The sequence below is a fragment of the Phocoena sinus genome, chromosome 11 (assembly GCF_008692025.1).
Source record: "Phocoena sinus isolate mPhoSin1 chromosome 11, mPhoSin1.pri, whole genome shotgun sequence".
In the NCBI taxonomy this organism is placed as follows: domain Eukaryota; kingdom Metazoa; phylum Chordata; class Mammalia; order Artiodactyla; family Phocoenidae; genus Phocoena; species Phocoena sinus.
The window spans coordinates 67470299-67495581 of record NC_045773.1 but is presented as its reverse complement, the minus strand read 5'-3'; the positions used below and the strand labels follow the sequence as shown (position 1 = coordinate 67495581).

The 25283-nt window shown below is 38.7% G+C and overlaps 1 protein-coding gene across 1 annotated transcript in view; it reads right to left on the bottom strand.

The window, feature by feature from the left end:
* The window catches only part of ZFAND3 (zinc finger AN1-type containing 3), a 320844-nt gene that overhangs the window by 261065 nt on the left and 34496 nt on the right, over positions 1 to 25283 (bottom strand). The gene's annotated exons all lie outside the window — the stretch shown is intronic.

Genomic DNA, 25283 nt, shown 5'->3' with positions numbered 1-25283 from the left:
CAAATGCCACTTGTCCTGGACTGTCTAGTTTGTGTCCCAGAACAGACGGATGCCTAGCCCTAGAGTTAGGCAGTTATTATAATCAAAGCCATGAGCACTCATTTGAAAATATGTTTGATAAATCAATTTGGTTAAACTGGATGGAAAATCTGTGAAAGCGAAAGATTTTCAACAATAACGCCAAACAGGTCATTGTTAAAAAGACAAATCAAAGTATAACTTAAAGAATAAAATTAAACTCACACAAAATTTTCTTATGTCATTCCCTCCTTGAGTGCATTTTTTAAAAAGAACTCTGGGCTTCCCTGGTGGCGCAGTGGTTGAGAATCTGCCTGCCAATGCAGGGGACACGGGTTCGAGCCCTGGTCTGGGAAGATCCCACATGCCGCGGAGCAACTAAGCCTGTGAGCCACAGCTACTAAGCCTACGCGTCTGGAGCCTGTGCTCCTCAACAGGAGAGGCCACGACAGTGAGAGGCCCGCGCACCACGATGAAGAGTGGCCCCCGCTTGCCACAACTAGAGAAAGCCCTCGCACAGAAACGAAGACCCAACGCAGCCAAATAAATAAATAAATAAATAACATTTATAAAAAGAACTCTGAAGCCAGATCCAGACTAAACAGGAAACAGTGCCATATATCAATTATCCCATTTCCCCCAGTGCATTGGTGGGGAAAAGGGGTGCAGAGCAGAACACAACATATTTTCTATCCCCACTACCACTAGGTCAATAAAATTTTAGCAAGCACTAAAAACAGTGAAATTTTAGAATGAAGCTCCAGTTACCCAGACTTAATGGCTACTAAGAAATATTTGTAAGTAAATTTTGGAGTGTGAAAATCACACATCGTAATACCTATGCTCCATGGCCCTATCCAACTCTCTCTTTAGTTACAGCCAGAGGAGAACAGGCTTCATCTGCACCCAGACATATGCAGGATAAAAATCCTAGAACTTTCATGACTTGTAAATGGAAATGTTAACAATAGTTTTAACCCCTGTAAGTCTTTCTTACTTTATCTGTGAAATGTAGAGTCACACCACACCAGAGGACTAATGTAAGGATTAACTCAATTGAGTGTGTAAAGCTGCTGGGACAGTACTTTCCACTGTACCCTAAATAAAATACACTAATATTCTACTCTTGGCCTGGAATGCCTGTCCTTCACATCCCCCCTTCTGCCTATCTGAACCACATCCACTCTTCAGAGTCTTTTAAGTCATTCTGATGCCTGGCTTTTAAATTTAACACAATGACCTTCCTCATCTTTAACATTCAAATGTGTTTAATATCCAATAGCATTCATCATACTATTTAATGAGACACAGCTCTGAATATTATTTAATATTTCAATGGCATATACTATAGATGTCAAGCAGAGAAGAAGCTCCAAGCCTTCATGCAATATCACCTCATCCTTCTATGTTCACCTCAATGCCTATGAGGGCTTTACAGAAACTAAGCAACATTCAGTAAATAAATGCTGTATGAATGAATGACCAAATAAAGGCACACAAATTACAAGTTGTTGGTTGAAAAAGGTAGCTGACGTGGCTTTTGAGAACACAGAAAAGTAAATTTATGACACGTGCTATAACTAAAATCTAGTTTACCTTTTTAAAAAATGCTATATGAATACCCTCTGGGCCTAAATACCACTGCAAACAAGTTACAAATGAAGAAAGACATAATGCAATCAATTCCTTACCCAAATGACACCTCCTATAACATTAGCCACTTCTACAAAGACTATAAAATTTGACAGATATTCTCAGCTCAGAATTAGTATTCCTCTTTTCCCTAATTCACTGTATTTCTAAAGAGGGGGAGTGGGAGTTCATTAACAATGTAGTCACATAATACTAATGGCTAACAAATTTTTGAAATTGTGGAAATTTTTTTAATTAAACTTCTGAATATTAATCACAAGAATCACCAGTGCCCATGTACTTATAAATTATAATATTTCATAATATTATTTCTATATCATGTAAATACTCCATTAAACTGTCACTCTTCTTACCTCAAGTTCTTTTGGGATATAGAGGTACATTCTAAACAAATAAAATGTAAACGCACATCATTTTTAGAGCCAGAAAAATAAACCAATATTAATCAAAATTCAAATGACAATGGAGAAAAGTCACTACTTTCTAAAACATTACCCAAACTGACAGAAGTACAAGGCCAGTCTCATAATCCCAGCAGTCACTCATCAGTTTAGTCTTCATCTATTTGTTCTTCCCAAAGCCTCAGCAGCTGGTCTCCAGGATGCTATCATAACCCTCCCCCAAACGCAAACCTCATTTTTAGTCTGTGACCATAATATTCATCAGAAAATAGCTAGTGCCCTGGAAATTATATATTTCTGAGACACAATTTAAGGAGCATCACAGTCTCTGTTGACAATTACAGACAAGCACAGTTACAAATGGTATGGTGAGGAGGGTACAACAGGAAGATCAACAATAGGGAAATACTGAAAGTTAAGTTCAAATTGCCAAACACAGACTACTCAGATAAAACCTGCTCTAAGCAAAGGTGAGTCATGATTGTCTTTATTAAAAAGGACCGAGACAAACAAAACCTAAATGTAATATCCAAATTTTCTCTGTTCTGCTTAAAGGTACTTCCATACACGCTACCATATTTGATCCCTAAAACAACCTTTCTGAAATGCAGGAAACATGCCTATTTTACAGTGAAGAGAATTAAGATGTGGAGAGATTGTGTTACTCAAAATAACAAAGCTAACAAGTGGTGGGGAAAAGATGTTAACATGGGCTTCCTGGCTCCAAAGGCAAAAGGCTCTATGCATCACAACATGATGTCTTTCTGAAGCCTGGGCTAGAACACTGTATTGGAAATGTGGTTAACCTGCTCCCATAGACAGAGATATTATTTTTCAACAATAGATACAAGAACCATTATATTCCAAGGCACTGGACAAACTAGAAGAAACGGATAAATGTCTAGAAACATACAACCTAACAAAATGAGTCATGAAGGCAGAAAAAGCTGAACAAACCAATTACTAGTAAAAAGATTGAATCAGTAATCAAAATCCTCCCAAAAAACAGAAGTCCAGGCATAAATGGCTTCACTTGTGAAATCTACCAAACATTTAAAAAAGATTAATACTGGACTTCTCTGGTGGCACAGTGGTTGAGAATCCACCTGCCAACGCAGGGGACATGGGTTCGATCCCTGGTCCAGGAAGATCCCACATGCCACAGAGCAACTAAACCCATGTGCCACAATTACTGAGCCCACGCACCACAATTACTGAAGCCCGCAAGCCCTAGAGCCTGAGCGCTGCAACTACTGAAGCCCACTCACTCTAGGGCCCACATGCTGTAACTATGGAAGCCCACGTGCCTACAGGCTGTGCTCCGCAACAAAAGAAGCCACCACAATTAGAAGCCTGCGCACCACAACAAAGAGTAGCCCTGCTTGCCACAACCAGAGAAAGACTGCACAGAGCAACGAAGACCCAATGCAGCCAAATAAATAAATAATAAAGAAGAATTAACACGAACCTTTCTCAAATTCCTCCAAAATATAAAAGACGGGGGAACACTTCCAAACTCATTTTATGAGGCCACCATCACCTGATACCAAAACCAGGCAAGGACACTACAAGAAAAGAACACTATATACTATAACTATATAACTATAAACTAATATCGCTAATGATCATAGATGCAAAAATCCTCAAAAAACAAAAAAAAAACAAAAAATCATCAAGCCAAACTCAACAATATTATTGAAAGGATCATACACCATGATCAAGTGGGACTTATGCCAGGGATGCAAGGATGACTCAATATCCACTAATCAACGTGATACAAAAAAATAACTAACTGAAGGATAAAAATCATATGATCTTCTCAATAGATGCAGAAAACCAACTCGAAATGGATCAAAGACTTGGACACAGGTCTTAAAACCATAAACTCCTACAAGAAAACACAGGGGGTAAGCTCCTTGACATCAGTTTTATCAATGATATGTGACACCAAAGGCAAAGGCAACAAAAGCAAAAATAAATAAGTGGGACACATCAAACTAAAAAGCATCTGTGCAGCAAAACAAATCATCAACAGAATGAAATGGCAACCTACAAATGGGAGAAAATATTTACGAATCATATATCTAATAACACGTTAATATATATATAAAGAACTCATGACTCAGCAAAAAAACCAAACAATTACCAATTAAAAAATGAGAAGAACTGAACAGACATTTTTCTAAAGAAGACTTGTATTGATAAATGGCCAACAGGTACATGAAAAGGCGCTCAACAACACTAATCATCAGGAAAACGCAAATCAAACTACAAGGCGGGGCACAAGCCTCTTAGATAGCCTCATCCACCAGAGGGCAGACAGCAGAAACAAGAAGAACTACGATCCTGCAGCCTGTGGAACAAAAACCACATTCACAGAAAGACAGACAAGATGAAAAGGCAGAGGGCTACGTACCAGATGAAGGAACAAGATAAAACCCCAGAAAAACAACTAAATGAAGTGGAGGTAGACAACCTTCCAGAAAAAGAATTCAGAATAATGATAGTGAAGATGATGCAGGACCTCAGAAAAAGAATGGAGGCAAAGATCGAGAAGATGCAAGAAATGTTTAACAAAGATCTAGAAGAATTAAAGAACAAACAAACAGAGATGAACAATACAATAACTGAAATGAAAAATACACTAGAAGGAATCAATAGAATAGCTGAGGCAGAGGAATAAAAGTGACCTGGAAGACAGAATGGTGGAATTCACTGCTGCAGAACAGAATAAAGAAAAAAGAATGAAAACAAATGAAGACAGCCTAAGAGACCTCTGGGAAAACATTAAACGCAACAACATTTGCATTATAGGGGTCCCAGAAGGAGAAGAGAGAGAGAAAAGACCCAAGAAAATATTTGAAGAGATGATAGTCGAAAACTTCCCTAACACAAGAAAGGAAATAGCCACCCAAGTCCAAGAAGCACAGAGAGTCCCATACAGGATAAACCCAAGGAGAAACACGCTGAGACACACAGTAATCAAACTGGCAAAAATTAAAGACAAAGAAAAATTACTGAAAGCAACAAGGGAAAAACGACAAATAACATACAAGGGAACTCGCATAAGGTTAACAGCTGATTTCTCAGCATAAACTCTACAACCCAGAAGGGAGTGGCATGATATACTTCAAGTGATGAAAGGGAAGAATCTACAACCAAGATTACTCTACCCAGCACGGACCTCATTCAGATTCCATGAAGAAATCAAAAGCTTTACAGACAAGCAAAAGATAAGAGAATTCAGCACCACCAAACCAGCTCTACAACAAATGCTAAAGGAGCTTCTCTTAAGTGGGAAACACAAGAGAAGAAAAGGACCTACAAAAACAAACCCAAAACAATTAAGAAAATGGTCCTAGAAACATACATATCAATAATTACCTTAAACGTGAATGGACTAAATGCTCCACCCAAAAGACACAGGCTTGCTGAATGGATACAAAAACAAGACCCATATATATGCTGTCTACAAGAGACCCACTTCAGACCTAAGGACACATTCAGACTGAAAGTGAGGGGATGGAAAAAGATATTCCATGCAAATGGAAATCAAAGGAAAGCTGGAGCAGCAATACTCATATCAGATAAAATAGACTTTAAAATAAAGAATGTTACAAGAGACAAGGAAGGACACTACATAATGATCAAGGAATCAATCCAAGAAGAAGACATAACAATTATAAATATATATGCACCCAACACAGGAGCACCTCAATACATAAGGCAACTGCTAACAGCTATAAAACAGGAAATCGACAGTAACACAGTAACACTGGGGTACTTTTAACACCTCACTTACACCAATGGACAGATCATCCAAACAGACAATTAATAAGGAAACAAGCTTTAAAGGACATTTAACAAGCTTTAAATGACACAACAGACCAGATAGATTTGACTGATATTTATAAGACATTCCATCCAAAAATGGCAGATTACACTTTCTTCTGAAGTGCACACGGAACATTCTCCAGGATAGATCACATCTTGGGTCACAAATCAAGCCTCAGTAAATTTAAGAAAATTGAAATCATATCAAGCATCTTTTCTGACTACAACGCTATGAGATTAGAAATCAATTACAGGGAAAAAAACGTAAAAAACACAAACACATAGAGGCTAAACAATACGTTACTAAATTACCAAGAGATCACCGAAGAAATCAAAAAACACCTAGAGACAAGTGACAATGAAAACACAATGATCCAAAACCTATGGGATGCAGCAAAAGCAGTTTTATGAGGGAAGGTTATAGCTATACAAGCCTACCTCAAGAAACAAGAAAACTCTCAAACAATCTAACCTTACACCTAAAGGAACTAGAGAAAGGAGAACAAACAAAACCCAAAGTTAGCAGAAGGAAAGAAATCATAAAGATCAGAGCAGAAATAGATGAAACAGAAACAAAGAAAACAAGAGCAAAGATCAATAAAACTAAAAGCTGGTTCTTTGAGAAGATAAACAAAAGTGATAAACCATTAACCAGACTCATCAAGAAAAAGAGGGAGAGGACTCAAATCAATAAAATTAGAAACGAAGGAGGAGAAGTTACAACAGACACCGCAGAAATACGAAGCATCCTAAGAGACTACTATTCTATGCCAATAAAATGGACAACCTGGAAGAAATGGACAAATTCTTAGAAAGGTATAACCTTCCAAGACTGAACAGGAAGAAACAGAAAATATGAACAGACCAATCACAAGTAATGAAATTGAAACTGTGATTAAAAATCTTCCAAGAAACTAAAGTCCAGGACCAGATGGCTTCACAGGAGAATTGTATCAAACATTTAGAGAAGAGCTAACACCCATTCTTCTCAAACTCTTGCAAAAAATTGCAGAGGAACACTCCCAAACTCATTCTATGAGGTCATTATCACCCTGATACCAAAACCAGACAAATATACTACAAAAAAAGAAAATTACAGACCAATATCACTGATGAATATAGACGCAAAAATCCTCAATAAAATAATAGCAAGCAGAATCCAACAGCACATTAAAAGGATCATACACCATGATCAAGTGGGATTTATCCCAGGGATGCAAGTATTCTTCAGTATACACAAATCAATGTGATACACCATATTAACAAACTGAAGAAGAAAAACCATATGATCATCACAATAGATGCAGAAAAGGCTTTGACAAAATTCAACACCCATTTATGATAAAAACTCTCCAGAAAGTGGGCATAGAGGGAACCTACCTCAACATAATAAAGGCCATATATGACAAGCCCACAGCAAACATCACTCTCAATGGTGAAAAACTGAAAGCATATCTTCTAAGATCAGGAAGAAGACAAGGATGCCCACTCTCGCCACTATTATTCAACATAGTTTTGGAAGTCCTAGCCACGGCAATCAGAGAAGAAAAACCAATAAAAGGAATACAAATTGGAAAAGAAGCAAAACTGTCACTGTTTGCAGATGACATGATACTATACATACAGAATCCTAAAGATGCCACCAGAAAACTACTAGAGCTAATCAATGAATTTGGTAAAGTTGCAGGATAAAAAATTAATGCACAGAGATCTCTTGCATTCCTATACACTAATGATGAAAAATCTGAAAGAGAAATTAAGGAAACACTCCCATTTACCACTGCAACAAAAAGAATAAAATACCTAGGAATAAACCTACCTAAGGAGACAAAAGATCTGTATGCAGAAAACTATAATACACTGATGAAAGAAATCAAAGACGATACCAACAGATGGAGAGATATACCATGTTCTTGGATTGGAAGAATCAATATTGTGAAAATGACTACACTATCCAAAGCGATCTACAGATTCAATGCAATCCCTATCAAATTACCAATGGCATTTTTTACAGAATTAGAACAAAAAAATCTTAAAATTTGTATGGAGACACAAAAGACCCCAAATAGCCAAAGCAGTCTTGAGGGGAAAACAACAGAGCTGGAGGAATCAGACTCCCTGACTTCAGACAATACTACAAAGCTACAGTAATCAAGACAATATGGTACTGGCACAAAAACAGAAATATAGATCAATGAAATGCGATAGAAAGCCCAGAGATAAACCCACGTACCTTTGGTCAACTAATCTATGACAAAGGAGGCAAGGATATACAATGGAGAAAAGACAGTCTCTTCAATAAGTGGGAAGATCCCACATGCCGCGGAGCGGCTAGGCCCGTGAGCCATGGCCGCTGAGCCTGCGCGTCCGGAGCCTGTGCTCTGCAACGGGAGAGGCCGCCAACAGTGAGAGGCCCGCATACCGCAAAAAAAAAAAAAAAAAAAAAGATGTGGTACATATACACAATGGAATATTACTCAGCCATAAATAAAAAAGAACGCAATTGGGCCATTTGTAGAGATGTGGATGGATCTAGAGACTGTCATACAGAGTGAAGTAAGTGAGAAAGAGAAAAACAAATATCACATATTAACACATATATGTGGAACCTAGAAAAATGGTACAGATGCACCAGTTTGCAGGGCAGAAATTGAGACACAGTTGTAGAGAACAAACATATGAACACCAAGGGGGGAAAGCAGCGGTGGGTGGGGGTGCTGGTGTGATGAATTGGGAGATTGGGACTGACATGTATACACTGATGTGTATAAAATGGATGACTAATAAGAACCTACTGTATAAAAAAAAAATAAAAAGAACGTATAAACATTAAAAAAAAACCCACAATGCGGTATCACCTCATGCCTGTTAGAATGGTTATTATCAAAAAGATAGGAGAGGGGAACACGGGAGGGCCACCTGGCCTTCACGTTGTGTGCTGCCACATCAGTGCTTTGCCGCCTTGGTGTCGTGCGGCTGACGACAGGACTTTTACCAAATGTATTTTAAAGTGTTGTGTCACCGGCCACTGGAATTCAGAGCCTTCTTTGCTGACTACAATGCCATCTGTAACAAGGAAACAGGCCAGCTCTGCCAAGCTGACAAGGAACTCATCATTGTGGGAACCAGTCTGACCAACAGGTGCTCATATAGTGTGGATGTTCCCAGTGCTTGGTACAGGGTCTTCTCAAAGAAGCCAGTGCTCTCTGACCAGCCGGCCCCAAGCCTGGGCCTGTCAACGCTCCCATTCTGGATCTGCCTCCCTCGACTCTTTCCCTCCAAGACTGGTTGTGAAATGGGTCTTGATACCCCAGCCAACAGGTTACTCTCTCCTTGTTTCATCCAAAGTCAGGCCTTTTGGGTGTCAGAGGTCATGCTAATTCTTCTCAGAGAAATGAACTGAGGATAAAGACACAGTGAACATGGGTCTGTGTGAACTGGAGAAAGTCTGACCTCCCTACCCAGTAAAAGGCAATGCTGGAATTTGCTCTTGCTATTTCCCGAGCTGATGACATAACAGATGACCATTTCAAAAAGTTCGAGGTGCATGGCTTCAACCAAGAAGATGCCTGGGATATAGCTGCAATTTCAGCTTTTTATGCTATGTCCAACCGCCTTGCTCATTTCATCAATCTTGTTCCCAACAAAGAATTCTATTTGATGGGCAGATCCAATGATGTCAAAGACATCAGGAGTGAACCTGCTGCTCCCAAAGTATAAAAGCCTGAACAGGGCTTCCCTGGTGGCGCAGTGGTTGGGAGTCCGCCTGCCGATGCAGGGGACACGGGTTCGTGCCCCGGTCTGGGAGGATCCCACATGCCGCGGAGCGGCTGGGCCCGTGAGCCATGGCCGCTGAGCCTGCGCGTCCGGAGCCTGTCCTCCGCAACGGGAGAGGCCACAACAGTGAGAGGCCCGCGTAACGCATAAAAAAAAAAAAAAAAAAAAAAAAGCCTGAACAGAAAGGCCAGTGTTTACATTTCCAGCACATTGCATTATAAGACACCAGTTGGGAAGTAATTTTTTTTAATGTTTAGTCAATGGATAAGGAAGAAAGTAAATAAATTTGTTCCCTGCCTGCTTGATGAGATAGATCCTAAGGGACATGTGATATCTGGGCCTAGGGGAAACCTTTTACGTTTTTACTTTTGCTGTGATCTGAAAGGAGCATCAGGGACAAAGGTGAACATTTTTTAGCTTTTAATGTAGTGTTGGGCTTCCCTGGTGGTGCGGTGGTTGAGAGTCCGCCTGCCGATGCAGTGGACCCAGGTTCGTGCCCTGGTCCGGGAGGATCCCACATGCCGCGGAGCGGCTGGGTCCGTGAGCCACAGCCGCTAAGCCTGCGCATCCGGAGCCTGTGCTCTGCAGTGGGAGAGGCCATAGCAGTGAGAGGCCCGCGTACCACGAGGAAAAAAAATATATAGTGTTACATAGAAATTGGTCTATATAGACTGTGGTTTGAAATCAGTCCCTTGTTAACATGGTGGTATACCAAGGGTCTGAAAGACAGTGGGTAAACAGAAGCAGGCACCAAGTTGTTCTATCTTTAGTGCCTTCTCCTTTAACCTCCAGTGACTTTTGTTTAAATCATGGTCATCTCAATAGAATTTTAGTCCTTATGTGCTTTATTCTTATTTTAGGTTTTAGTAAAAAATTATTTGGAACAGGAGGGAGCTCATATTTTAAGCAGAAATGTAAGAGAAAACCGACCCTGACATTACTATGCAACTCGTTCTGCGTGTCACAACCACAGCTGCCTTATGTGTGCGGCTGCCTTAACTTTGCAGGAGTCATTTTCATTATCTAGCTGATAGAGGTACATGCAAACCTACAAAATGTTTTTGTTTCCACTTGACTTCTTTGGATTCTCTAAATTGCTAGTGAACAATTCTTAATCAGTTTGGGAGCGATAGTGAGTCAATTTTGAATTGCCTGAACTGTGAAACCTGATTATCTTGAGACAGCACAACTCTTGCTGCAGAGCTTATGTTTTTCTGCTGGAACTATATTTTAAATACCTTGGATTATGTAACCTTTTAAAACTGACTTTTGAGGGGAGGAGGCAGGGGCATAAAAAAGAAAGAAAAAAAAAAGACAAGAGACTAAGTGTTGGTGAGGACGTGCAGAAAAGCTAATGCTTGTGCACTGCTGGTGCAGCCATAATAGGAAACAGTATAGAGGTTCCTCAAAAAATTAAAAATTGAACTACTGTACAATCCAGCAATTCCACTTCTGGGTATATATCCAAAGGAAATGAATATAGGGTATCAAAGAGATATTTGCACTCCCATGTTCACTACAGCATTATTCACAACAGCCAAGATATGGAAACAACCTAAGTGTCCATCAAGGAATGAATGGAAAAAGATCATGTGGTATAGATACACAATGGAATATTATTCAGCCATGAGAAAGAAGGAAATTCTGCCATTTGCCACAACACTGATGCACCCTGACAGCATTATTCCAAGTGAAATAAGCCAGACAGAGAAAGCTGAATACTGCATAGTATCACTTACGTGTGGAATCTGAAAAAAAAAAAGTCAAAATCAGAAAGTAGAAAGGTGGTTGCCAAGGGCTTGGGAGTGGGGGAAATAGGGACAGGTTGGTAAAAAGGTACATAAAAATAATCATAATCATAATAGAAGAAACATGTATAAAAGTCAACGTGACATGCCCAATGCTGGCTCTGGTAGCATATCTATTCTTTCTAGTTCTTCCAGTCCAAAGAAATGACAGTGCAGTTACTGGCAAACTCAAAAATAATGTTTGCAGCAGAGAACTGTAAACACAAAAGAGCCGATTAAGCATTAATAGCTCCTCGCGGATAAACATATTGGTCTTCAAAGCACTACATAAAGGACTGTTCTAAAACAACAGCTTAACCTTTTATACCTTTTCTTTACCTAGTTTAACAAATAGGTTTCACAGTGTGAGAAAAGTTGGACAGCAATATATGCCATTCATGTTCAAATCAACAAATACAAATATGTAACAGGATGTGTTTTATAATCAATGTCTTGCTTTTTAGTCATCTAGATGGGAATATAGGCTTTTGTTATGTATTTGCAAATTAAAATTTTTTAAGAAAAAACTACCCTCCACCGTCAGAAGCCATTGTCTTTCATAAGCCTAAAACCTCAAGAAGGACCGATTTCAAAGCCATATAATACCCCACAATCTATTCAAATGCTAGTTTGTTTTGTTTTAAATCTTATTCAAACCTTTGTGCATTTCAAGTCTACCTCTTCCCACATCTTGGCATTCTGGTGAGAAGTCTTGAAGGCCCTCAGTATCTGCTGCAAATCATCTAAAATTTACGATCCTCCCCCCCTAGAAAAAATGCCCCCAGAGGTTCTTGTGGCATAAAGTTGCCTGTGTATCAGTGAAGTTGACCCAGCTATTGCAGTTGTGTCAGACTGAACCAGGGATTGGTGCACCAGCCTAAGGCAGCCAAGGATTAACTGAACAGCTAGGGTCCAACTTGCTAAAGAGGGTAACTGCACAGAGAATGGTGACAAATATATTCAGACCCTCCCATACAATTAGGGCAAAGAGAACGCAGTCACTAGAGATCAGGCAGTGCTCCAAGTGATTGTAAGCTGTCCATGAGGCCTACTCCATATTCTAGCCTGAAAAGGATTAGGACCCTGAGTGAATACACAGTTAACAAGCAAATAATATCCTACGCTACTGCACAGTCCCAATCCTGAAGGCATCTCTTCTGCACAATCCAGAAAAGTCTAATACAACTGATCTACTTCTCTAGACACAACATGTTCCAGTCATCACACCCATGGACTTGGTCACTGAAGAGCCAAGCCTTCACACACACCCTTGTGCTCCTCTGGCAGGAGAGGTGGGTAAAGCTGCAGTGAGACCCTTCCAATTACCTAAAATTCTCTCTCATCACAATAATCCATAAAGTAAGCCTGAGCTGCTTGACAATCACCTCCTTCAAGAAGACTTCTCCAACTGATCCAAATGACATTAAAATTACTTTATTCTGTGACCCCCTCCATTTAGTTTTTTCTATAAATCACACATCATTTCAATCAACTCTTGAGATTCAGTCCAACCTCCAATAACACAGAACTTGACTCATCTTAAACATTATCTGAAATTTGCTGGGCCTCAATTTTTTTTTAATAGAGACCTTTACTCCCATATGGTTTGACTGGTATATTTATTTATAATTGTTTCCACAGAACCATGTTCTTCAGATCCACTAGTAAAAAGCATTTGTCGGGCTTCCCTGGTGGCGCAGTGGTTGACAGTCTGCCTGCTGATGCAGGGGACACGGGTTCGAGCCCTGGTCTGGGAAGGTCCCACATGCCGCGGATCGGCTAGGCCCGTGAGCCACAGCTGCTGAGCCTGCGCGTCCGGAGCCTGTGCTCCACAATGGGAGAGGCCGTGATGGTGAGAGGCCCGCGCACTGCGATGAAGAATGGCCCCCGCTTGCCACAACTGGAGAAAGCCCTCACACAGAAACGAAGACCCAACACAGCAAAAATAAATTAATTAATTAATAAACTCCTACCCCCAACATCTTCTTAAAAAAAAAAAAATCAGTAATATAAATTTTTTAAAAAAAGCATTTGTCTCCTCAATACAAGGCAAATAAACTAAAGTCTATATCATGTCTATTCTTTTATATGTTTCCCCAAATCCAAGACTGTTTTAACCTCAACAAGTGAACAATTTTGTTAATAAATATAACACTTATCCTAATAAGATTATTTCGAAGGATATCTGAATATGGGATATTTTTATTATTCTGGATTTTCTAATACAGCTGAACAAAAATGTAAAAAGGACAGTTATAACCATGGATCGCATTTTAGGTGCAGTATTTACTATGTTAATTAACATTATAAAATATATCCTTACAGGGCTTCCCTGGTGGCGCAGTGGTTGAGAGTCCGCCTGCCGATGCAGGGGACGTGGGTTCGTGCCCCAGCTGGGGAAGATCTCACATGCCGCGGAGCGGCTAGGCCCGTGAGCCATGGCCACTGAGCCTGCGCATCCAGAGCCTGTGCTCCGCAACGGGAGAGGCCACAACAGTGAGAGGCCCGCGTACCGCAGAAAAAAATATATATATCCTTACAAAATTATTGCATATAAACAAATGAGATATATATATAATTATTTACAAAGCACAAAGGTATTAGGCAGCAACATAATGCAAAATATCAAGAGAACAAAATCAGAAGGTGCCCTAAGGAATTTAGAACTTAACAGACGACCTAAGGTAAGTATGAACAGTATGCCTGTGGAGATGAAGGGTACCCTGACTAAAAGGAAGGGAGATAAGGAAAAGTGAAAGTCAGCAGGTGGTATTTGCTTCACTGCATAGGTAGTGTTTTGAGTGTTATCTGAAGCAGTCAGAAAAAGCTAAATATGTTAAATACTGAAAGAAGCAGCTATCTGGCATAGCTAGAAGAGGAATATTAGGTGCTGAGAAAGGAGAGTAACGTGAATCCAAGAAGAATGCTCCTACAAGAAGCCATACAGATGAGCTGACAGAAAATAAGAACAGAGAAGAAACGAAACCAATACCAAAGATAACACAAGGAAGGGCTAGGTCTAAAAGAGGGAGAGTAGAATAAAGACAGTGGGTTACAGATCATCCTCGTGTGCGATGACAGAGTTCAAGAAGAGTATAATGCAGTATTATGCATGATTATGAACAATGCCTTTATTTTACAAAGTTTCTATCCAGAAAGAAAATTCTTCCTATTTATTCCTCAGAATGAGGCAGCAATCATTACAAAGTACATTAAGTGTGTATATTCATAATACATAAAGTTTTACATATGCTCTCCCACTTCAAAATGCAACCCAGATTTTAAATGCATTAAGTCACTGCAGCCTGCCACCCCGAAAAAAAAAGGAAAGAAAGAAAGAAAAGGTAATGCTTTTCATCTAACAAAAATCAGACAGGGTACTTGCTCTTTCCTCTCTTCAAATTTTAACCTTTGAAGCAGGTATCTCTGCTTAAGAAAAAATTCCTAATATCAAAACCAAATTCCTTTCCTCTTTCATTAGGTTCAAATCGCTATCAAAGAATTAGTATGACTGAAAAAAATTTTTAATTAACAGTTGAATTAAATTATGGACATAAAATTCAACTGTCACAGAATCCAAAGTAACTCCCTCAATGCAATCTTCCAAAAAGCAGGATTTTAGACAGCTGATATTAGAGAAGATCACCAGAAATTGGAAAGGAGATTCAATGGGCATTTATATCATGATCCAGCAAGATCCTGAATGCTTCACCAAAGAACTATTATATTTCTCTTGTGAACCTCAAACTTCTAATAGCTTGCCTTCTAAAATGCTCTTATTACTAATTTATTGGCTTTGGCTTTTTTAGACCAAAATATGTAGAACTGCGGAAGCTTCTGATCAGCACAACCATAATTAAGTGATACAATTTTAGGCCAGCCCAGTCCTCATAAAGAAAAAGAGAAATAAAAATTTTTTTTTAATTTAAGCTTGACATTTTAGCCTATGTAGTCTCTCATTAATATAGTAGTTAAGAGAGAGTTCTGGAGTCAAACTCTTCTCTTACAATCCTGACTGATCTTGGGCGAGTAACTTAGATCTAAGTCTGTGCCCTCATGTATAAAATATAGGTATTACTAATACCTATCTCACAGAGTTGTTAAGGCTGAAAGGAGACAATACATGTAATATTCTTTGAACACTGCTTCACAAATAGAAAATATTCAGTGAAAGTTTTAGTCACTTTTCACATTGTTTAGGCTTTAAAATGCATTAAAACAACCTAGGGACCTCCATTACCACCTCCAAGAACCTCTAAGGAGTACAGGGACCTGAGGTTTTATAATCATGCCCTAATATGTCCCTCCACTACATTTTTAAATTAAATCAATATATGCGCTTTTTACCTGAATTTATGTCTCCCTAAAGATGGCACCTTCAGAAAAATATTTTGTCTGTTGATTTCTATCTGGTGGACTTACAGCGGGTTAGAACACTATAAATGGCAAAGAACCATTAAAGCCGTATTTTTGTGTGTTTGAGTTTCCTATTCTGAACATACATTACTTTTGTAATCAGAAAAAACAAATGTTGTAAGATTAGTGTTTTCCCTCAATAATTTATTTTGGCAGTCAGGAATTTTTATGCAGTCTACTTATTTATCCAAGTGCCTAATAAAATAGATTCTTAGAGGTTTTAGTATTTTCTTCCTACTTCTTACATATTACATTGCTCACAAGCAAAGACTTGGAAACAAAACACATTTACTAAACCATATTATATAAGTAAATTTTATATATCAGAAGTTCCCTTCTAGAGTACAATCTATTTATAATTCAATTGTTTGGACCTCAGAACTCATTTTCCCTTAAAAGCAATGTTGTAAGTATAGCTGAAGTTCCTAGATTAAGCCAGAAAGATTATTTAGCCATATTATTACTGAATTCTAGTAATAGGATTATTGACCTAGGTTTCAAAATCCAGGGTCAAGCCATACAATAGAAAGAAACAGAAGTTTTTAAAAAATCCAGCTTCTTTTTTGAAGCTCAGGAATATCCCTTGGCAATTTTCTTAAATAGGCAGCTTGCTTTGCTATCTTTTGACTGCCCTCTAGTTTGTGCCCCCCTGCTCTCATGCTGCCCCTTGTGCCCACCTATTACAGAACTCCACCCAAACCTGGCCTCCCATGATGCAATCTTACCCAGTCCTCTTTTCCCAACTATCCTACCAATGTAAGTGATCACATTTAGATATTAAATATAGAGTAATATGAATGAACCAACTCACACTGAACCCCTTAATTCTAAGCTGGAGCATTTCTGGTCATATAAAATGAAGTGAAATATTCAGGCCACATCAAAACAGACATTACTGACCTACAAGAGAACCAGGCACAATCAAATTTTCACAACTCTTCTTTTATATTCTTCTTTCTAAGCCCACCAGGTTTCGAAAAGTACTAAAACCGTCAAAGACATGTACAGTGAAGAAAAGAGTAAAAGCAGAGAGTGGACACCCTCTGAGAAACTTAAAAGTTTAGAAAATGCAGTACACAAAGAACATGTGAAATTAAAGAACTATGATTTAGTTTAAATTAACACCAAATGCTAAGGGAACACAAAAATTATGTCTTAAGCGACATTATAAATACAAATGACCCCTGAACTATGTGGGGTCAGGGGCACTGACTGACTCTATGTGCAGTCAAAAATCTCCGTATAATTTACAGTCAGCCATCCGCATCCGGAGATTCAACCAACCAGAGCTTATGTAGTACTGTAGTATTTACTACTGAAAAAAAAATCTGCATATAAGCAGACCTGAGCAATTCAAACCCGTGTTGTTCAAGGGTCAACTGTATATGAGTAGGAGGCAGAAAGACATTCCAGGAAGAGAGAAAATAAGAAGGCAAGGAGTTTACAAAAAGCAAGACAGGTGCATGAGGTGATAAAGATACCACACTGGGTTAAAAAAGGAAAGGAACATGGTTTTGATCTGGAGGTATATGGGACCAAGTAGAAAAAAAAGACTTCAAGTAAACAGTACAGTACAGAATTGAACAGACCAAAAACTGGACCACTTCCAGGTAATCCTTTGTTTTGGAGAATGTCCTATATATTGTAGGATGTTTAGCAGCATCCTCGGCCTCTACTCACTTGATGTCATTAACACCTCTCTCCACTAAGTGATAACAGCTAAAAATATCTCCAGACATTGTCACATGTCCTCCAGGGGACAAATTCAACCTGCTTTAAAGAATCAATCTTTAACCAAAAAGCCCCAAACAAAGCAAAAAATATATTAAGCTACGAAAGGAACCAAAGCAGGAAATGTGCAACTACGCTAAAACATGAACTGGTCAGATCCCCGAGCACCTGAGTATTCTAAGAAACCAATTTTTCCTAATAGCTGAGAATCTATCCTTTTAAGTACCAAGTATCTCTTTTTTCCAATTTTAACTCTCTTGAACAGAGAGGGTTTTTTTAATTTTTATATATTTTACATAAAATATATTTTTATTTTTATATACGACCTTGCCTTAAGCAAGAATATCAAAGAAAATTTTAACTCTATTTTAAGATTCAGGGTCATTGTGAAATCCATTCATAACTGTATTACAAGACTTTGAGATCGTCAGAGAATATTATAAGTAAGGAACAACAACAGTTTTATGTGGTTCAAGGAAAGTACATGTGGATAGAACTGAGTAATTAGGTAAAACAGTATAGCCTGGAGTCAGACCAAGGAGTTTGAATTTTATCTCTAAGAGTAAGCACTCATCCTGTTCTTTTGGTGGGTAAATAACATAAACAGGTCTGTTTTCCGAAGATCATAAATGAATGAATGAGAGAAAGACCAGAACTCAGTAAGAAGTTCCATTTAGACGTAACAGGCCAAGCAGAAGGCAGAGGCTGCCTGACCTAGGGTGGCAGTGATGGCAAAGAGGGAGAGAAAAATATAAAATATAGCTGGAAGACCAATTTGGTGAACTACGGATGAAAAACGGAGGGGATATAAAGGGTCAAAGATGACACTGACTTCCGGCTACATAGATATCACTAAGACTGGGAAAACAGTAAAAGAACCTCATTTCCAAGGAAAAAGATAATGAGCTAGATTTGGGTTTTAAGGTCTAGCCTCATGAACTCAGTAACCTAGGCTTTATTTAAGCAAGTCAAGTTAAATTTCTACTAAATTTCACCCTCACTGAAGAAAAATAACACACATCCAACTTATTTGTGAAGATTAAATAACACAGTAAAAGCATTCTGGAAAGAATCAGTCTAGTATAAGAAATGACTATTCCTCTTTTTTTTATTATTCCTGGCAAAGCTACCACTAAGTACAAGCTTCATGGGGTACCTTCATTTCCCTATCACAAATCTTTCCAATCACCCTAAAATAATTCACATTCAAGCCACCAACAGCTTCTTCCTGGACATTTCTGTTCCACTGTACTGGTTGTTTTATTTCACCACTGTGTTTCACCTCTGCCTTGACATCCTTTACAGCATGTTTTAGGAAAACTACAATAAGGATATTAATTCTGAAAGTTTCTTTTTCATTAACACATTTTTCATCTCTATGTGTTTCTTCTACTCTATCTTGTCTACTCTACTTCCTAATAACCCAGTCCTACTTCAAATCTGCACTACATACTTCAATAGCCTCATAAGCCTCCAAACTTTTTCCAAAAAGTTAAAAAAATAATTCACTCCACTACACTCCCCCTCCCCCCCAAAAAAAATCCTCCTGGCTGTGAAGGTCTGACTCATCTGGACAAAAGGAGAATCACTGAGGTAAACGTGTGTTCCTCTTTGTACTAAGCCTCAAGAGAGAAAAGGGTTGTAGAAAGTTGGAACATCATACTCTCTCCCTCCCAAAAGAACCTCCAAAGCTGACTCAGACTTTGTAAAGAAAATGTGAAGTTTTACAAAGAGTAAGAAAGCGTGGGTAGGAAAAAAGGAAGAGAATTCAAAATATAGAAAACTAGATGACTACAACACACAACCCACCAGAGTTGGTTATATGTTTCACTGGACATGTCTCATGGCCTGTATCTACCATCACGCCCTTCAAGAGTAACTACCCATCAGAAAAATTCCTGTTTAGATGAAGGATGGATACCAGACACCCTGATGGCAAAAGGAAATCAGAAAACATCCATATGTCGTCAGAGGTGAATCAATCAGATAATCCCTCAAAGGAGCTTACTAAAGTTTTCAAAGTGTGGTCCCCAGCGGAGCAGCATCAGCATCCACATCACAAGCAAGGGAACTTGTGGGAAATGCAAATTATTTGGCCCTATTCTAGGAATAGGGCCTAGCAATCAGGTGACTGTGATACACCCTGAAGCTTGCCTATTATTAAGATCCTCTGAGCCTCCTTAAATCCCGGTTTATTAAGTATACCATGGAGCTTGCGCTTGGATTAATGTTGAGATTTCCCTGTATCCTTGAATACCTAGACTAGTGCCTGACACAGAATGCCTGACTCAATAAATGTTTGTTGAATGAATGAGTGAACGGCCTTAAAATAAACTTTACCCCTTACTAAACTACTGTTAATGGAATTGTTTCTTGTAACCAAAGAATCTTAATTAGGCAATGTGCATGGGGAGTGGGGGCAGGGTACACACAAGATGGCCAAAGTCATGTGGAGCTCGTCCATGGGGACACAGAGAGAGCTAGAACACTGTTTGGAGAAGAAAAAGCTAAGAAACATACCCTGTCCAAAAGAAAAAGTGAAGGAATTTCAAGGGCAAAATTGAGAATTTAATAACAGGGTCAAGGAAACTGCAGCTATAAGGAACTGTGATTTGACCTTGTACAAGCTCTGAGGCCAAAATAGAAAACTGCCATGCTTTTTCAAGAACCTAGGAAGTTAATGAATAAAGACTTTGACTTCTGTCTCAATGAGGAGTGAAAAAGTCTATGTATCTAATGATTGACCTGATCTGTATGTAATTTGTACCTTAAGATTCCACCACACCATGGAAATAATTTATACCTTTTAACTCTGCTGTAGCTGACAGATCAGGGACATAACCATCAAAAATATGAGTGGCCAGACTAAATTCAGAGAGCTCTCAGAAGCAGAATTCTACCCTCTTCCCTATCCCTATTGATACTCTGAATATTGAGAGCAGAAATTTACTCCCAAAAAGGCAAAAAAATAAAACAAAACCAAATGAAACTTTTGGGGGCCCAGGGGCAGGGGGCTGCCTCTACTTTCAAACCCCTGAACTCCAATTCTCTGTATGTCACAGAAGGATTCTTCTTTCTCAAATGCTGTATTAATAACATTATATGTCCATCAACAGATGAATGGATAAAGAAGATGTGGCACATATATACAATGGAATATTAGCCATAAAAAGGAACGAAACTGAGTTATTTGTAGTGAGGTGGATGGACCTAGAGACTGTCATAGAGTGAAGTAAGTCAGAAAGAGAAAAACAAATACCATATGCTAACACATATATATGGAATCTAAAAAAAGAAAAAAAATGGTCAGAAGAACCTAGGGGCAAGATGGGAATAAAGATGCAGACCTACTAGAGAATGCACTTGAGGATACGGGGGGCAGGGGGGTAAGCTGGGACAAAGTGAGAGAGTGGCATGGACATATATACACTACCAAACGTAAAATAGATAGCTAATGGGAAGCAGCTGCATAGCACAGGGAGATCAGCTCAGTGCTTTGTGACCACCTAGAAGGGTGGGATAGGGAGGGTGGGAGGGAGGGAGATACAAGAGGGAAGAGATATGGGGACATATGTATATGTATATGTATAACTGATTCACTTCGTTATAAAGCAGAAACTAACACACCATTGTAAAGCAATTATACTCTAATAAAGATGTTAAAATATATAATATATTATAGTCCCTCAGAGGCCTCCTAATGAGACCACCTTCCAATTGTCTCATAAATCATATTTAAATTACTAACCATGGTCTTTTTTTAAGCGGGGGGGGGAGGGGTATTCCACCTCTCTTATTTCCCACCAAACCCCCACTTATGCCCTCTACCACACTAAATAACTATCACCCATAAGATGCATCACCCTAACGCAGGCTACATGAGGGCAGGGACTTGTATCCCCAGTGCTTAGAACCATGTCAGGCACAAAATGAACAGTAGAGTATGTGTTAACTGACTGACCCCCACTCCCACTCCTAATCCCAGTTTTGTTTTGTTCTTTTAATCTCTTTATTAATCTCAGTCTATCCTTCCTCAGCTCACCTCTTCCAAAAAGCCTCTCCTGACTGGCTCCAAGGAGCTGAAAGAAAACCATCTTGCTTCTGTTAATACTTAGTACAACTATTACTGGTTATGTTTCAATCAGCTATGTTTTATTCTTACCTATCTTCCATTTTCGATAAGATACTCAAGGGCTAAAAGCAAGCCCCTACTGAAGTAGTAAACCTGCTAAGGCTGTGCCCAGGGTGAATGCAATGTTCTCTCTCATAATCCATTGCTCAACTTGCTAATTAGACACAACACAGCCACTTCACCCGCAGCAGGCAGTAGTGGCAGGAGCACGGAGGAGGAGAAGGGAGCAGAGAGCAAGGGATTTGGCAGAGAAAGAGACCACATCTAGATGAGACTATGGGAAAGGAGGGGGGAGGGTAGCAGGACCCAGAAAGTCTCACTCACTCTTTCCTTGGGACCATCATAATCCCTCTCACAAGCACTTGATATATCAAGTTATAAGTCCATTGGCTATCCTTCAGGACATTTTCCTGCTATTACCACAACTCTATTTCATCTTAAATATGATGAAGTTTTAAACAAAGTTAAAATACTGATGGCACAAGCATAAATTATTAAATGAGGCAAATCATTTGGGGAAGATAAGTGTTTATAAATTACTTACCACCCACCTTCCCCAAAGAAGGGGTAGGGGAAGGCAGACCAAAAAGAAAAAAAAAAAAAATTGAACTAGCACAAAGCAAATCTAAAAGGACAGCTCTGGCTCTAGGATGTGATGGATCTATACTCCCCACCTTTCCCACCATCTTCACTCCAACTTTCTGGCCATCTGCTGCTACTGCTGAAGGGCAGTAGGAATGTAGAATCTGAGCTAATTCCTTCAACCTGCAAGGCAATTTATTTTAATTACCCAAATAATAAAACACTATTCACTGATATGCTTTAAGACTTCTGTCAAACTTGGAGTTGATTTTTTGTTTAAAGATCTACTTCTACAGGAAAACAGGATGTCGAAGAAACTCACTTGTCAAAACTAGATCAAAGTTATAAAAGTTCCATACAAAACAGAAGTTGAAAGGAAGAAGTCGACAGCTTTCTCCTCAACAGTCCTTATCCCCATCTATAATTGTCTTCAGCTTCATGTAACACAAAACTACCAGCGCTCAGGCAGCAAAAACATCCCTCCCCTGTTTTTTCAAACAAGTCTTCATTAGCTCCCTCTTTCGTTTAAAAGTTCCATGGCTAGTTTAAGTTATGACAACTCAAGCAGTTCTATTTCTACATTTCCTAATTAACAAACTTACCAGAAAAATGATTTTTAACCAAAGCCAGAAAGAGGTTAGCAGAGAGTAATTCATGATTAGGCTACAGAAACAAAAGGAACATTCCACAGAGGCAAACTACCCAGTTTCCCCATTTAGTGCTGCAACTCCAGGAATCTAATGATCCTTCATTTTTTCAAAAAATGAAAATGGTAGTAAAATTCCCTAGTGTTGACAGCAGGTGATTTTTAACTTCACTGCTGCCTGACAGGCACCTACAGGCTTTACCTGGCCTCAATCTGTCCAGTTTGGAACTGCCAATTAGTCACTTCTCAAAAGCAAATCTCAATGTAAGTCATTAAAAAAAAGTGCTTTGCAAAGCGTCAGATACAATAAATTAGTCAACCTCAGGACATCAGAACAAAATAAAACTTGGGTGCCCAATCCAGGCTGCAACTGTCAAAGCCAAGTGACAAAAGAACATCGTTCCAGAGCAAAAAAAGGATCAAATTCTCAAAACAGCTGTGATACATATAATGCTCCTCTTAAATACAAATACTCTTTAACTACCGCAGCAATTGAACAGGTGTCTTCATTGGTAAGCTTAGCCTTTCTCAACTGAGGTTCCACAGGACAAAATTAAGCACTAATGCCCTAAGGCACAGGTTGGCAAACCTTTTCTGTAAATATTTTAAGCTTTTCAGACCACAGGGTCTCTGTCACTATTCAATTCTGCCATTGGAGCTTGAAAGCAGCTGCCAACAATTAAGTAAAGGAATGAGGTAACTGTTCCAATGAAACTTTACGGACACTGAAATTTGAATTTCATATAATATTCACAGAATTATTCTCTTCTGCAATGATTTTAAAACATAAAACGATTCTTATAAAAAATTTCTTAGTTCTTTGGCTAGATTTAGCTCTGAGGAGCAGTTTGTCAACCTACTCCCTAAGCCATCCTTTGTGTATTAATAGATTAAGTTCTCTCTTATGCATGCAGAATTACACTAATTACACACCATACTACAGAGAATTGAGAAATAGTCACTCAAATCATTTTTTACATGTCTGTAGTGCTCTGATTGTCTAATAGAAGAATACTCTGTCTAGTATGAAGCTAACTGATGAGATTTTGTTAGCCTTTGTTAACTTGGGCAAATAACTTCACACAAGTTAAAAGTTACTCTTCTTAAAGTCTCAAAATATAAAAAGGAACTTTCACATCCAGTATATTGCCGATGGATAACAAAAATCAAACTGTTGCAAATTAAATCTCTGGTTAATATATTGCTAGAAATAATGAAGAAATTCTTTTAGTAAAGCCCAGAATTCAATTATCATCTTTCAATCCATTTTGTATCTTCAGATCCTGTTTCTTCTTAAAGCAGAACCTACCTGATTAAAAATCACAAGCATACATTACAGGATTGTCTCAGACAATTAAGTAGATTTGAGTTCTAGCTCCACCTCTTTCTAGATGAGTGAGCTTGAGCAAGTTCCATACTCTCTTTACTCATCTGTTAAGGAGAGGAAATATCTGCAACCCTCCAAGAGAAGTCAAAAGTATACAATTAAACTTAGGCAGAAATAGTTTGTATAGTGCTATAGAAATATCAGTTGCCATTATTAGGTGCTCAGTAACTTTCTTCATATTATCATCTTCTAATTTTTTATAACACTCCAGTGTTAGTTTCTGCTAAGCCTCAAGTTTAATGGAATATTGTGCACCTAGTAGTACATTTCATTCAACACATTAAATTTAAGCAAAGCATAAGCAATAAGCAGTAAAGATGACTGAGATGGTCTCAGCACTCAAACAGTTTAGAATGAACGCCAACACGTATACATGATAAGTCAGTGCTGTAAGAGGAACAAATGAAAACCAACATGAATACTGTGGAATCAGAAAAAGTTTCACAGGTAGTTAATAAGGGCCTGGGTATGTGATGGGAGAGATACTGTAACAGAGGGAACTGCAAAAGCACAGATACAGAGGGGTAAGAGAACACTCCACACACCCCAGAATGCAGGGCAGTTCAAGTTCTAAAACAAATTACAAAAGGAGAATTTCATTTTTAAAATCCAACCAGGAAAAGAAAAACCTTCCCATTAAGTCTCTAAAAAGTACACATCTTGAAGGATAAACAAGGGGGCTCATTTTAAGCCAAAGAGTTGGAAAAATTATGAACCATGCTAGCTTCAACCCACTTCATCATTTCCCGAAGCACTTTACAATCTCTAAGAGGATATATTTAGAGGGGACTGAGTTACAGGAAAGGGATGTCTGGCCTAGCAAGTCTCTGAGGAAGTGGGGACTGGCATACCTGTCTCCCTTGATGACACATGCAATATATCAACCTGCTTCAAAAACCATTTTCTTAAATTCTGCAAG